Source organism: Chiroxiphia lanceolata, chromosome 1 (assembly GCF_009829145.1).
Source record: "Chiroxiphia lanceolata isolate bChiLan1 chromosome 1, bChiLan1.pri, whole genome shotgun sequence".
NCBI classification, from domain to species: domain Eukaryota; kingdom Metazoa; phylum Chordata; class Aves; order Passeriformes; family Pipridae; genus Chiroxiphia; species Chiroxiphia lanceolata.
Window position 1 is genome coordinate 58,870,237 of NC_045637.1, and position 15,810 is coordinate 58,886,046.

At 35.7% G+C, this 15,810-nt stretch overlaps 1 long non-coding RNA gene across 1 annotated transcript; it reads right to left on the reverse strand.

Annotated features, from left to right (window-relative positions):
* Positions 1-3,825: 3,825 nt before the first annotated feature.
* On the reverse strand, positions 3,826-15,544 carry LOC116779906. Its single transcript, XR_004354241.1, has 3 exons — positions 15,413-15,544; positions 8,199-8,204; positions 3,826-3,836 (listed from the first exon to the last, which is right to left on the reverse strand). It is a non-coding gene; the product is annotated as an uncharacterized LOC116779906 (long non-coding RNA).
* Positions 15,545-15,810: the final 266 nt, after the last annotated feature.

Here is a 15,810-nt window from a genome sequence, read left to right on the forward strand (position 1 = left end):
CTCAAAGTTCAGTACTGTATTCTCCAGCTTTCGCCTTAATGAAGATGTTTCTCTATTTTTGATAGCATTTTAAAATGTGAGTATTGAAGATTTTGGTCAGAAGCTTGAAACAGTTTGATATTCAGTTCATCATACACACATTGAACTATGTGTAAGAAAATTACTGTTGACTTCAGTAGAAATCAGCACTTCACTTTCTGAGTTGCCACAGAATTTACACTTTAGAAGAACTCTATTTCAAAGTAATGAAGATTTCCATTGCAATTATACTTGTGATTTTATTCCTGAATTAGAATGGAATTTTCATATCTTCTTCTATATTTCAGCTCATATAGTTCTTACTCTTGTTTCAGACAAATAAATAAACAAACACATAAAGCCTTGTTATTGCCTGTGCAGATGTCTTGGGAGTTATTGCTAGAAATTAATGCACACAGAAAGAGGATTCAAATAAAACTTTACTATAAAAATTATTTTTATAAATTTACAATGTGCCCTTATTGGGAAGACTGAAAACCAAAACAGTTTGAAAATATATTTAAAAAAAAAAAAAAAAAGAAAGAAGAAAAGAAAAAAATAGTGTTTATGTGTATTTAGTGGTCAGACAGAAAAAACCCTGAACTATTACTACTTATGTAGCTTCACTGAAATGGATATAGTCACAAAATCTGTCATATTTTTGCCTCTTATCCTCTGCATTCTCCATAGATTAGATGTCTAGGGACTCCCAAACTGTGTTTTATTCCTAGCTCTGCCATAAGCTCCTAGGTAGCTGTGGCCACATTATTGCCTCTGCATTTCATTTTATCAGTCTGCAAAATAATGGTAGTGTTACTAAAAAAGTACAAGGTATTACTATTGGTATTTCTATTTAATTCCTTTAATCTAACGTATTTTGAACCTTTCAGTGGAGAATATTGCATATGTTGACTCCTGTTAACATATACATTCTATAGTCACTGATGGACAATTCATAGATTCATAGAATCACAGAATATCTCAAGTTGGAAAGGACCATAAGGATCATCAAGTCCAACTCCCTGCTCCTTGCACAAGCATAGTTTTACATAACCATAAAAGATTTCATTTTCTTTTTAAATAATCTTAATTTTCAATTCTGACAATAAGTGGGAAATATTAATGCAGTTTTAAAAAACTGTGCAGAGTGAGTAGATATGAAAGCTGTTGAGCAATGTGTCTGCTGAATCATCTATGACCCAAGATTTCAGTTTTTGGCACAGATTCCAACAAGCCTTTTACCTCATTTATTTTTGTTGTAAAGGAAGGTGAGTTATCTTTATCAAGACGATTCAAAATCATGATTCATTACATAACATTTCTATCCACAGCCCTACAATTTAATAATGTTAAAGCCATTAAGAAAAGAGTTGATTTGCACAATTCTGTTTTCTAACAAAGAAAACAAAGTTTGATTTTTTCCATTAATCTCTTTTAAGTGCTGTATTTCAGACAGTGACATTAAAAGAGGGGAAAGGGGGGCCTAGATCTTAGAACTGCTTCAGAATCAGAGTTTGCAAAGTCAGTCTTTAGCTAGAACAGACAAGGATTTCTATAGACTTTCTACTACATTTTGTTCTGTTCTTCAGGAGACTAGAGAATAAGAAACGGAGTTTCTCAAATTTGAAACAGTTTATCAAAAATCCAAGAGATATACAGATAATTTTGTCACGGTAGCGATAAAAGAAGTTTTAGCTTGATCTTTCTCTTTTGTAATAGGCAAATATAGAGCTACAGAAAGTGATTTGTTAATCATACTCTTGGAGCTAATTTACAATGAAGACGTGAATTTAAAAAATATGCATTTCAGTGACATGACTGGAATAGGAATGATATGGCTGGAAAAAGACCACTAAACTTTTCTCAAATGATTTGAAAGAGAATATTGAAAGAATATTCTGTCTGGGTCTAAATCCAGACATTGGGGAGGAATATATTAAAAAAATGCATAAAACTCAAAGTACTGCATGTATTTTATAGCATTTCCTTCAAACAGCATTATTTCAAGGTCAGAATCAGTTACAGCCCAATAAATAAGTAATCTTAATCAATTATGTTATAATTAAGAAAGGAATACCTATTATTTTCCAGTTTAACTAAATCAAGGACAGACCAGGAAATAAGTGACCAAATTTGGAAATGCACTGTTATAGATACCATGCAACTCAGACAAGGGAGGAAGATTTTTATGTCCTGCAGCCCAGCAGCGAAAAACTGTCCCATAGCAGCAAAGCCTGCTTGTTTAATGTTTGCTATTTTAGAAAACCACCATGAGAAAGTGTCAAATACGTTTGATAGGCTTGCTTTCCCCCCCCCCCCCAAATTTGGTGTGACAAAACCAGTAAAAAATGTGCAGAATCAGCCTAGACCTTGTCACCACTCTGCTTTGGTTTTTCAACACATCATTGGAGCTGGTGAGAATTTACTAATTATGTGTCCATTCAGTGCTTTGAACAATTGTATCATTGAGATTAACATACTTATAGATGAAAAACTCATACATGTGTTCTTAGGGAAGTTCTTCTTCTGGTATTAAAATTAACCCTCGTCTGAGTTAAAATTCTGAAAATTACCATCTCAGCCCATTTTGGATGAATCTGCTGGTAACAAAAAGTTTCAGGTTGATAGTTCAAGACAACTATTTTACAAATATCTCCCGTTTAATTTTCTTTCACTTTGCTTCACCAGTATTCCTGGCTGTGATTCAAGAACAACTAATTCAGGGGTTAGCTGTGAAACCTAGATGTATGAATTCCTAGATCTATTTATTAGGTCTACCAGGAAGAATGTAATTATGTAGACTATTTGTTTTTATTGGAAGTCCAGTAAGTCTACTGGAAGTGAACACCAATTAAGCCTATTTGAGGGTCATGAAATTATAATATTTTTTTTTTTAATTATAAGGTTCAAGTTTCAAATTACACTAGTTAAGAGATGAAAAATTCAAAGTCTTTGGTTTTCTCATGATCCACTCAGTATTACCAGATGGTGTTTCTTTCCTTTCTTCTTCTTATTTTGAACAGCTATTTCATCTTATCCATATCTTTTTTGCTGGTAATCTACATTTTAGTCAACCACATGATTATGTTTATACCTATGTGTGCTTTATGCAAATTCATTCATTCAGCTGAATCCCAGCATTTGTAAAAGCAATGTATCATTATTCTACAGTCCAAAGGACACATCATTCAAGTAGTGAGACTGTATATTAATGGCTTTCCCACAAAACAAAATTTCATGCAAGTTTCTTTTTCAGGGTAGTTTTAATGTCCAGAAATTGAGTACATAGAAACAGTAACTTTTTTTTCCACACATTTAAATTTTCACTAAAGGAAGAAAAAGATACTTTGCACTATTAAATTCAACTTTTATTGTAAGTAACTACAAGAGGAGGAATAGATTTTAAACCTAAAATACTGGTCTAATTTTCTTACCAGTAGGGGCTTAGATATTCACCTGTTTTTTGGTTGGGAGGTTATTTTAAATCTAGTTTAGATTGACACTATCATTTTCAAACTGCTAGTTTCAATTGCATCTGGAAGTCACTTGAAGTCTAGAAGTCCAGGAGGGATAAATGCAGGAAATGGTGTGTAAAATTCTGAAATGAGTAGTAGCCTTTTCTTCCACACACATAGGTATTAATGTCTGCAATGGAAGTTCTTCAATAACTTGTCTCCAGCAGTACATTATGTATACTTCTCTGAAACACACTAAATTGCACTTCCTAAATTGTGGTTATAAATTGGGGCACTGGAGTTCAGTTCTTTTCATCACAAGTTTGTATCTCAGTGGTTGATAAGATGGTGGCTCTCATTAAGCTTAGATTACACCTATCTGTATTATAATGTCTTTACCTCTTTCCAGAAATATCTTCAATGAAGTCACTTGGAAAAAAAAAATCTATCTGTAATACAGACTTTTTGTATTATTGTAGACTGATACAACTATCAAGCTATCAGTTTTGAATGTTTATGTTTGTTTATCACAAAGAACTCATAGTCTTTCATGACTGACCTGCACTAAAATAAGGAAAGGTAAACAGTAGTCAGTAAAGTATAATACACTGTTGACAGATCTCAGCGCATACAGTGTTTAGTGTCCTGCTCCAGTTCTGAGATAGGAATCATGAAAAAGATGAATCTTCATTGATGCTGAAGTCAAGTCCATTTCTTCTTGATGAAAATAAAGAAAAAAAAACAGGATCTGAAGATCGGAGATAATATCTACTTTGGAAAATCTCATTTTCCATTGGATAATGGACCCACATTTTGATTTGTGTTTCTCTTCTAGTATCTTCATAGTTTCTGTTATTGCTCTCTATAGTATCTGTGTTTTCTTTTCGCAAACTAGTTTCAGTTGTGCTTTTTGAGCTCGGCAACTGCATAGATAAGAGCTTGCCATCTTATAAGAATTCCATATACAGTGGGAGAAAACATTAGCTTGTTTTGCTCATGGTTCCCAAATACAGTAAATTAATGACCTAGAAACATAGTTTCATTTGTTCTCCTTTGCAGCATTTAGTTACAAGTTCATAGGAAAGATTATGCCTACTCAGACTATAGTGTTACTATGGAGACTTCATGGCATTTCTTAAATCTCCATTATTGTATCCCATTACTTCCTCATCACACTAGCAAATACTTGCCAATACATACTTCAAAAATATGCAATGAAAATTCAGGTGCCAAACCATACATACATTAGTGATACATGTTAAAATTAAAGGCACAAAACTCCAAACTTACTTATCATGTCAATTGTCAGTAATAGTGCATTCTTGGATTATTTGTACATAATGCTTTACTTATGTTAAGTTTTAGGTTTTTTTTCCCAAGTTTCAGGAAATTTTTCAAACATTGCATCATTTCACTTTGTAGAATGGTCTACATTCTTTTCATCTTATCACTCTTCAGGTTCTGGGTTTGGGGTTTTTTTTAAAGATTACTTGCAAGTATTCCTACACCTACTCAACAAAAAGAGCAAAAGTCATTTTACGCAGTTTTTACAACAGAATCCCAAAATACAATGGTTGATTAGGGCATTAGTGTAGGCTGAAAACATAAACTCTATTCTTTGTTGATATTTGTATGAGATGGTCTAGAAGTACAGTTTCAAATTACTGTGATACCAGACAAATTGATTGATACATAACAGTGAGAACATCAGTTGCTATCTTTCAGAATATTTAACGTTGTTATGTCAAAAGCATAAAGAGATTATTTTGGCAACCTTCTCTACTTTAAAACAGCTTCTCCATCTGGCTACAATTTGATTTCACGTTTCAAATATGGCAGTAAATTTTAATATGTTAGTATGAAATGTAAGTGATGCCACAGCTGGTAATGACGAATTCACATAGTTTGGCTGTTTAACTTTCATCATGCTAGATAGCTTACTGTTTTAAGACAGCCTACTTTAGAAACAAAGAAGAATAGTATTTCAATTCTAATGTGAAAACTTCTTTGTTTTAAATTCATAATTCAAAGCTACATTCAGTGTGAGCATAGTGGCAGTTGCTACTAACTGTAAGCTGAAGTCATGCTTGAACATTTCCCTATCCTTTCTTTTGAAGTTTATTCCATCCGAAAATCTTCCAAGTAAGCAAAGAACCTGTATTTGAAGAAACTGAGGCAAGACTGCTTTCAAATTAAATTAGTGAGTTTCTAGCAGTTAAATTCTCTCTCCGTTATCAATAATCCTTCTCTTGTCTTCCCTTTCCATAGTTCAAATTAAGATAAGAGGGAAATTTATTCAGAAAGCAAGGAACACTTGCCTTCTTTTTGGCTCTTCTGCACATGTATTGGAAAACAATCACTCTATCAAAGCAGGACCAGAACAAGGGACTAAGACATGAGATTTGAAGCCTTTAGGGAGCAATATCACAGAGGCTGAGCTATGCCTGCTAGCCAGTCTTATTAGCTCTGCTGCTACCTCAGCAAGGGCAGTGCTAGACACAATTATGAAACTTTGTCTTCATTGAATGGGTAACCGTGTAATCCTAGCACTATTTTAGGTCTGAAGTTACTTAATTACTGAAAGAACAATATTACTATCATATTCATTTCTGAATATCCTTAGTTGGGAAATCGAATAATTTTTCATAAAGGAGAACTGAATCTCACTCTGAAGTCTGCAAGGATGTTCTAAAGCCTCCAGGTTACGGATGCAATATTCTTACCATGATCAAAACCAGAAAAAAGGAATGAGTTGAAAAAATATTTTTATAGATAAAAAGGGTTTGATGACTTTGGTCCCCAATTCATGAAAGACATTGTAAAGAAAGAAACTACAAATTTTTACTGTAATATTTCTATAATATAACAAAAATATAAACTTATCCAATCTCTGTTCAATGGTTTATCTAATCTTTCCTTTTAAAGCTGGAAAAGGAATCTGTTCAACTTTGAAGAAATTGCAACTTTACTTCCATCTTCAAATGGAGACCAAGACATGCTTTCTATGTACTGTCGTAGACGGTGAAATATATTATTACCCTCTGGTGGAATTATTCTCAGTTTCCTTTACTGATACATCATATCAGCTGTACATAACATTGTACTCTTTAATTTTTACCAGCTGTATTCTTGAAACTGTAAGCCACTACACTGTCTACAGTTAATCCTTCCTTTGTATATTTTCTTGTGATTTTGAAACTATCTTTTCCTTTGTTTGAGATCTAAACCTCATAGTTCATTGTCAAATAGCAGCAAATACAAAACAGTAGTGAGTACTCCTGAAAAGGTAGAAGTACTATTGTGAACCCTTGCTGCCTGTTGGTATTTTATCATTGTCACTAAAAACTTCAGTAGGATTGAATAATACCAGTGTTCCTGGCACTAATGACCATTGAATTCTGAGAAGTATCTGATTTGATTGTTCTATGGAAAGATGCAATATCTTCATGTATTATAGGATGCACTCCTAGGCAAATGGCTCACTTTGACATTCCTTTGAGCTATTCAAGATTTGATACCTTAGTTAAAGGGCCATTTGTTTCTGAGTGTGACTCTGCTTCAACATTTTTTCTCATCAGTTAAATCACCAGTTATTTCAGTCTTTTAATGACCTAAATAATGTGATTTTTTTCGTTGTTTTGTTTGTTTGCTTTTTGTTTGTTTGTTTTGTTTTGTTTTGCGCTTTGTTTGTTTGTTTGTTTGTTTGTTTTAATATTTTAAACAACACTATGTATAACCTTGCTCTGTACACAATTTAGTGCCTTAGCATAGGAAAGCTTGGCAAGATGGTTGCTGTCAAGCAAAGCTGAGGAAAGAAAAGTTGGTCCTTCAGCTACTTTTGATTTCTAATAGCAAGAAAGAGGGGAAGACTTTTTTCATTGTCAGAGGAATCAAGATTTCTGCAGAGTTAGGAAAAATTCAAGAACATTTCTCATAGTATTTTTTTAAAGATCCTTTAGTTAGGACTGTTCTGTCATAGGTTGGCATCACAGTATATTTTCATTTATATGCAAAGAGAAGACAGGAAAATGTTCAATTTAATTCTTCATACTATAGGTGAAAAATAAATTCTCATGAACTAGAGATACTGTATATATTGAAAAGATAAAATGAGGACAGAGAATTACCTCAGAATGGGGAGTAGTTTTTCTTACTTCAGAAGAATTGATAATCCTGAATTAAGAGAGTGATTTACTTGGGCTACTTTCTACAACATAATAAAAAAATTTTTAGCCATTAGATAAGACATTATCATACAACTCTTTTAGAAACAATTTCATACATGTAGTAATACATTCTATTTTTTCTGAATGATAATTCTTATAAAAGAACTTCAGAAGTACTGTTAAAATTAAGAAGAATAGTAAGAGATCTAAAAAAACAAAACCAAACCCATACAAAAACAATGCCAGATTCCTCAATACCATATTAAAACTATCCAGCTGTTCGTTCATAGAAAGATACAAGATTTTTCTATAAATTTATTTAGAACTGTGAGTATACATACCACATTTGTGATATTTATGCTTTTCTCTGAGGCATGACTGAGTGGCTTTCTGTTCAAATGTGTTATCTGTCAAGCACTGTTGTTCTTGAATGAGTGTCAATTTTGTCCAAGCAGTATCATGGTCACTTTGTTATTCAGATTTTATCTGAAAGATGACTATCATTTTTTTCTGTTTTCTTTTTCTTTCTGAAAACTGAATTTCACTAAGGTAAAAATACTATGGACTAAAAAACACTAGTTTGCTGATGAACATACTATAGAAAGCAAAATACATACTTTTAAATTCATAAGCACTTTGGATTTTGTGTCTTACTAAAGATTTTAAATGGGGAAAATAAACTCAAAATACAATGAGAAAGAGATGGTTTAAATTTTTTTTTCAGGTTTAAGTCTTTCTCATAGGGTTAGAAAAAAATAAGTTTTAGATTTACAGTAAAAGTCTCAATATTGAAGTAAATATAACAGTTGATGGTATCTCAGATGCCTGAGAAAAGCTTAAAATGATATTTCTAGATTAAAGTTGAAATTTCAGGTATCTTTGAATACTCTTTAGCTTCTCTTCAGTTAAAACTTTCATATCCAAAATAGAATTCTTTAAGTTGTTGGTTGCTTGTCAGGAATATTTCTTTCAGTTTTGCTTTACCACATAAAACAAGTAGGGACCAGGAAGATGAAAGCTGAGGTGCTCAGCCATTAACCACTTCTTACACTAACTCTCATGCTGAGTAGTAAATGAAAGAGATGACTGCCTTAGGTGCCTGTGCTTTTTAGGGCTTGGCATCAGGATGAAGCTAGGTACTGGAGGGTCCAAGGGGTTTGTACGCAACTTGACCTCCAACCCTTGTTGTCGTATGTTTAATATGGAAATTGATCTCTGGAAAGCAAACGTGAAATGACTATTTCAACTTTCCAGCTGAAAACTTTAGTTGTACAAAAAAGCTATTTTCTTCCAGGAATAATTTCACCTGAAACGGCTAGACCTACCACTTCTTTCAGATTCAGTCTATCTGTCCATGTAGAAAGTAAAATGTATTTATCTTTGATACGAAATTCTCCACAAATAAGTCAACTCTGTGGTCCAACTTCTCCATATTGTCATGAAGCATTTGGCTTATAGAAGGGAAAGTGCAGAAAGTAAAATATATTTATCTTTGATACGAAATTCTCCACAAATAAGTCGACCCTGTGGTTCTCTATTGGTCCAACTTCTCCATATTGTCATGAAGTATTTGGCTTATAGAAGGGAAAGTTCAGAAAGTTCTTTCAGTGCAATACAGAAAAGGCACCATGCAAAATGAAAATAAAGTCAGTGAGGTCAGAACTACATTAGGTGAAAAAAAACCCGAAATGAGATCATTCGGGGAGACTGAATCAGAAGCAACTGCTTTGTCAAGCTGCAGCCAATTTCTATATATTTTTATCCAGTAGATTCAACACAAATAAACAAACTATGGCTGAACTCAAAACTGAAGTTGACTCTTTTTTTCCCACTTTACAAATGGAAGATCAAATATTTGAAGGGGAAAAAAAAGCTAGGAAGGGTAATACAATGTTTATTTCTAGATGCAGAAACTCATATCATATTGTTCATTAAAACACAGGACCATTTATAAATAAAACTGTTTCAAAGTGAAGGTCAGATATAGCCTAACCAAAATACTAATATCCCAGGTTAAAATGTTAATGTTCTACCTTAAATACAGAGAAAGAAATGCAAGCTCATTTAGTGACATTTCCAGAATTTCAGCAAAGATTACTACATTAATCTGTTATGCATTTTCTTTAATCTGAAATAGAAAGAAATCTTTAGGGAACAGGGTTTGAAGATTCTGAACACTTGAACTTCTGCAATCTTGAGCAAGTTAGACTCAGATTTTTAAAGAATATTTGTGGCCTTTTTCTTTCAGGTAAATAGACCAACATAGGAAAATTTTCAAATATTAGTTATAGTTTGCTAGTATCACTGAAAACTAAGACTCTAATTATTGAGACTGAAATTGTGGAAATTACTGCTGGGAATTTAAAAGCCATAGTATGACAGAATAAAACAATATCCCATATGTCAAATATTTATAACTACTATAAGATTTTATGTTTGCAGTCAAGTTCAGATAACTTCTCTTTTCTGAACACGAGGTAACAGTAGTTACTGCACAGCATGTAGTTTTGTCTGTAAATGTTAACACCTCCATCAGTAATTGTGCCTGGATATTTTCTTTATATTGTCAATCAATTTGCAATACTCCGGGCATGGAAACAGATATCAAAATAGTTTTATGCTGCTAATATACTTGTTTGTGCATTTGGTAGATTGTATATTTTATATGTGTACAATATGTATAAATAGTATGGATAATTTGGCAAAGTGTGGTGTACATCTTTCCAACTGGCTCAGCTCTTTCCCACCCGTCTTTGAAGCATCCTCCTTTCTCTGGGACTGCAACTCAGTTTGTATGAGTTACTTTGTTAGTTGGGGGCTCTACAGTTCACTGGAGTTCACTAGAAATTTGACAGCAAAAAGGATCTTTTGTGATTTTTCTGATTTGGGGAAGAAGTTCCTGAGAAACTAGGAGGTAAGGCTTAAAGATACATATGGCCTCAGAAAATCTATCCAATGTCAGTTTCTACAACTGCGTACCAGAAATTTTATAGATTTTAATATGGGGTTTTTTTAACCTTGGTTTCCTTATAGTTCAAGCCTGAAAACAATACCTGGAGAGCAAGACACTAAAACGAAACAAGGATGTATCAGGAAGACTGCTGTAGGCAAAACAAAAGTGATGTCAAATGTCTTCAGACAAGAAGTCTGATGAAGGTTTATCTCAAATGCCTGTCAAATTGCATCATCGTATTTATCCCGTTCTATAGCACTGCCTTTTTAGTGGTATTTCAGTATCTATAACATGTTGTTTCTTTCCCATTATTTTACCATCATAAAATGTGTTCTCCACTGCTGTAGTCCTGCCTGTCCGTGCCCATAGCCCAGCCCTCCTCCCACACTAAACACAACCCAGCACCCCATTGCAGCTCCCTGGGGTGGGTAGCTCCTGCCACAGTAAGATCCCAGCTGGGCTGATTTCCAGCTCCCCACCATCCTACCACGCCTGGCCGTGGGCCCACCCATGTCCCAGCATACCTTGGACCATTCCAATTCCAAGGCAGGTGCCTAGTGCCTGGGGCTGGGTCTGCTTCTGGTGCCCTGGCCCCCAGGGAGCCACCTTGCTCTTGCTGCTTTCTGCCACCCATTTCTTTTTCCCTAGTGAAAGTGTGTGAAGTCCTCCTTTGCAAGAAAAGCAAACCACTAATAAAGCTCCTGTGCAGTGGACTATTGTTGTTGTGCTGAGATACACATGGGTAGACATTCAGAGTTAAAGATGGGAGTATACAGCTCACACAGCTGTACATCAGCTAAGCTGCGCCACTCAAAACTTGTCTTGAACCAAAAGGCTTCTAAGAGTCCAGTCATTTTTGTGTCCAAGGGCATTTCCATGGCTTTACCTTTATGTTCAGTACCCTTCAGAGAGTCCTAAACATCTTTGCTAGGCAACTTCTGCCAGCTGGGAGGGGCTGTGTGTCCACTGCTGTGCCAGTGCTGCAATGTATTTCCGTATTCATCAGCATTAAACAATATGATCTACTACTATTTTATTTACTGTATTCAAGAAGCTCAAGATATTCTTTTCAAAGAAAACAAACAACCATCTCTTAAATGAATCAGTGAAGGTCATGGCATTCTATTAGCAAAAGCAAATACACTTTGAAAAAAAGACATGGTAGAACAAAAATACAGGAAATAAAAGATGCAGATTTCTAAACAAAGTGGCTTCACTGAACAAACCAACCTGGCTTAACAGATGCAAAGTACATAAGCTAAAATTTAGATAATAAGAAGGGCAGAAAAGTCTCTTAGCTTGCCTGTTCTCATTATCCACTTTTATGATAGTTTGAAGGTTTCTGAAAGCAAAAGGAAAATGCAAAAACTTCGAGACACAATAATTATATTGATTTTTCATTAAGATGCATCCTTTCTTGATAAAGTCACACTCCCTTCCTCTTCCTGGTGTTTCAGGTTTGTTCTTTCCTCTCCATGCTGGATTTATGATAATGAGTAAGAGAAATTCTGACTTTTTTTTTTCACATTTGTTGGAATCTCATTTCACTCCAGTCATTCAAACTGCTATAATAATTTTTGTTGGTTGCATATGAGAGGGCTAAGTCACAAAATATTTATGTCCTAACAAACACAAACTAGAGCTTTTACATTCCACAGTGAATGATATGGCATATGTAGAGATTTTTTCAAAATAAATTACTTTCTAGATAAATTAGTTCCTCTCTAATTAGTCTTTCATAATATAAAAAAAAAAAAAAAAAAAAAGCCCAAAAGGTGTCTTATCCTGCTTTACATCCTGTGTTCTAGGCCTCTATTTAGAACCTCTTTGGAAATACGTTTCCATTTGATTTTCCCAGCTTGAATTCTTAGAGTTTTGTGAGACCCTGTCTTGCCTGAAAATTTATCAGTGGCAGTAACACTAACCCGTGAGGAGAAACAGTAGGAAATTCATATTTTCATTTTTCTCAGCTTTCTCATCTATCCAGCACTAAGGAAAGAGAGCTGGCTTTCCAAGTCCATTATTTTTCTAGCTTGCATAAATTTAAAAAGCAAAATCATCTTTTCTTATTCTTTCCCCAGCCTGCTCCAATAAGGACATGATGCAGTCCAAAATACTGAGTTAATACTGAGTTTTGTTCTAAATGAGACTCCTAGGAGTAATTAGCATTCCAACAGGTCCACTATTTTATTAGTTACATTTAACATATGGTTACTGCTACTGTATGTGGGACTCGTATAGATTCAAGAACCAATTCAGTAAGACCTCAGCTTGAAGTGAGACATTACTAATTGCAAATTAATTAACTTATTTAAGGCCCTGCTGTGGAATACTGATGTGAGACTGAGATGGCTGTTCTACCACTTTTGTGAATAAAATTAAAGGGCTTGTAAAATGCAGAACTTTATAACAAACTAAATGAGAGATTCTAGAAAGCAAATGTTAAAGTTTTAAACTGATATTTTTGCTTATAATTTAGTTGGAATGCAGTTTTGTACTCTAGTTTAAACTAATTCTAGCCTAATTCTAGTGAAACTGTATGCTGTCATAAAGCAGTATTGTTAGTATATATCTGAAATTCTTGGAATATTTGTTCAGAATTATTAATGTCTTTGGTTCACATTCTTCAGCCTTGTACAGAGCCACCTAGGTACTCCTGTGTGTTAAGGGATTCCAACAAAACTTTGCATTTACACAGATTTTATGACATTTAAAAGAACTTTGGCAAAATAATTTCCTTAGATGGTTTTAGCGTTCTGAGTATTGCCTTAAGTAAACAGAGTTTTTCTTTGAGAAATTCAACCAAAATATAGAGTACTATCTATCAGGGAATAACTGTCCCAGAGAAATGAGTGAAACAATTGTCAGTAATTTTAGTGGACCCAAGATTTTACTTTTATAATTTTTTTGACATTCAATTCTGTAAGTAAAAAAAAAAGCAAACTTTTTTTTTCCAAAGAAAAATAAATTCCAGTGCTTTAATTTGAGGATATCTTTTAATTTTGGAAAATTAAAATTCATAATTCTGTGAGTTGTAAAAATATTTATATTCAGCTGTAGATTTTTCTAAACATTCTGTAAACATTTGAGATATGAAACGTGTGATGCATGAGCAATTGGCTCATGGGTTGAGTGCAAAGAGTTACAGTAAATGGTGTTACATCAGTCTGGTGACTGACCACCAGTGGGGTTCTGCTGGGCTCCATCTTAGGGCTAGTGCTCTTCAACATCTTCATAAATGGCTGGGATGCAGGACTCGATGATACTAAATTGGGAGGACCTGTTGAATCCCTTGAAAGCAGAGAGACCCTGCAGAGAGATCTAGAAAAAGTAGAGGGTTGATTAATCACCAATCATATGAATTTTAACAAGGGCATGTGCCACATTCTGCACTTTGGATGGGGCCATACCTGGACCCATCCTTGGATGCATGAACAGACTGGGTAATGAGATGTTTAATATCTTTATCAATGATTTAGATGAGGGGATTGAGTCCACCATCAGCAAATTTGCACACAACACCAAGTTGGGGGGGAATGTCGACCAGCTGGAAGGCAGGAGGGCTCTGCAGAGAGACCTGGACAAGATGGAGATTTGGACTGATTCCAAAGGGATGAGGTTCAACAAGGCCAAGTGCCGGGTCCTCCACTTTCACCACAACAACCCCCTGCAGTGCTACAGGCTGGGGACAGAGTGGTTGGAGAAGAGCCAGGAAGAGAGGGACCTGGGAGTTTGGATTGACAGGAAGCTGAACATGAGCCAGCAGTGTGCCCAGGTGGCCAAGAAGGCCAATGGTATCCTGGCCTGTATCCAGAACAGTGTGGCCAACAGGTCCAGGGAAGTGATTCTTCCCCTGTACTCAGTGCTGATGAGGCCACACCTTGAGTACTGTGTCCAGGTCTGGGCCTCTCAGTTCAGGGAGGATATTGAGGTGCTGGAACAGGTCCAGAGAAGGGCAACAAGGCTGGTAAAGGGACTGGAGCACAAGTCCTAGGAGGAGAGGCTGAGGGAACTGGAGTTGTTGAGCCTGGAGAAGAGGAGGCTCAGGAGAGACCTCATCACCTTCTACAACTCCCTGATAGGGGGTTTTAGCCAGGTGGGGGTTGGTCTCTTCTCCCAGGCAACTATCAGTAAGACAAAGAGGACATGGTCTTAAGCTGTGGCAGGGGAGGTTTAGGTTAGATATTAGGAAGAAATTCTTTACAGAGAGGGTAATCAGGCATTGGAATGGGCTGCCCAGGGAAGTGGTGAATTCTCCATCCCTGGAGGTTTTAAGATGGGGCTGAACATGGCACTTAGTGCCATGGTCTAGTAAGCTCGGTGGTAGTGAACGAAGGGTCAGACGTTATGATTTCAGAGGTCTTTTCCAACCCAGCTGATTCTATGATTCTATGAATCTATGATGCTGGAAAGCAGTGCCACGGAAAGGGACCTGAGTGTTCCTGGTTGACAGCAAGTTGAATATGAGTCAGCAATGCCCTGGCAGCCAGGAGAGCAAACTGTGTCCAGGGAGCATCAGGCTGGCATTGCCAGCCAATCAAGGAAGGTGATTGTCCTACTCTACTCTGCACTAGTGTGGCCTTGCATTGAGTAACATGATATAAGAAGGACATAAAGCTATTAGAGAGTGCCAAAAGGATCATGCATAGCATAGAGGGGAAGTGGAGTGGCTGAGTGAAGTACGAGGAGTGGTTGAGGTCACTTGGTTTGTTCAGCCTGGAGAAGAGACCTCATTGCAGTCTAAAAATTCCTCATAAGAGGAAGAGGAGGGGCAGACACATCTCTTCTCTCTTGTGACCAGCAACAGGACCCAAGGGAACATAAAGCTGTGTCAGAGGAGGTTTAGGCTAGATATTAGGAAAAGGCTCTTCACCTAGAGGGTAGTTGAGCACTGGAACAGGCTCCCCAGGGAAGTGGTCACAGCACCAAGCCTGACAGACTTCAAGAAGCATTTGGACAATACAGTTTGGCACATGGTGTGACTCAGTGCTGTCCTCTGCAGGGCCCAGAGCTGGACTTTGATGATCTTTGTGGGTCCTTTCCAACTCAGGATTCTATGATTCTATTAATTTTTTAAATAACAGAAAAGACAGTATAAGCAGAAATGTATGTCTAATTTTAAAGATGATACCATAAACCAAAATGTAAACAGTATTTATAACCATTTATAACCATGTCTATGGATAGACAGGAAACACTATGTTTGACGTTTGGTTTT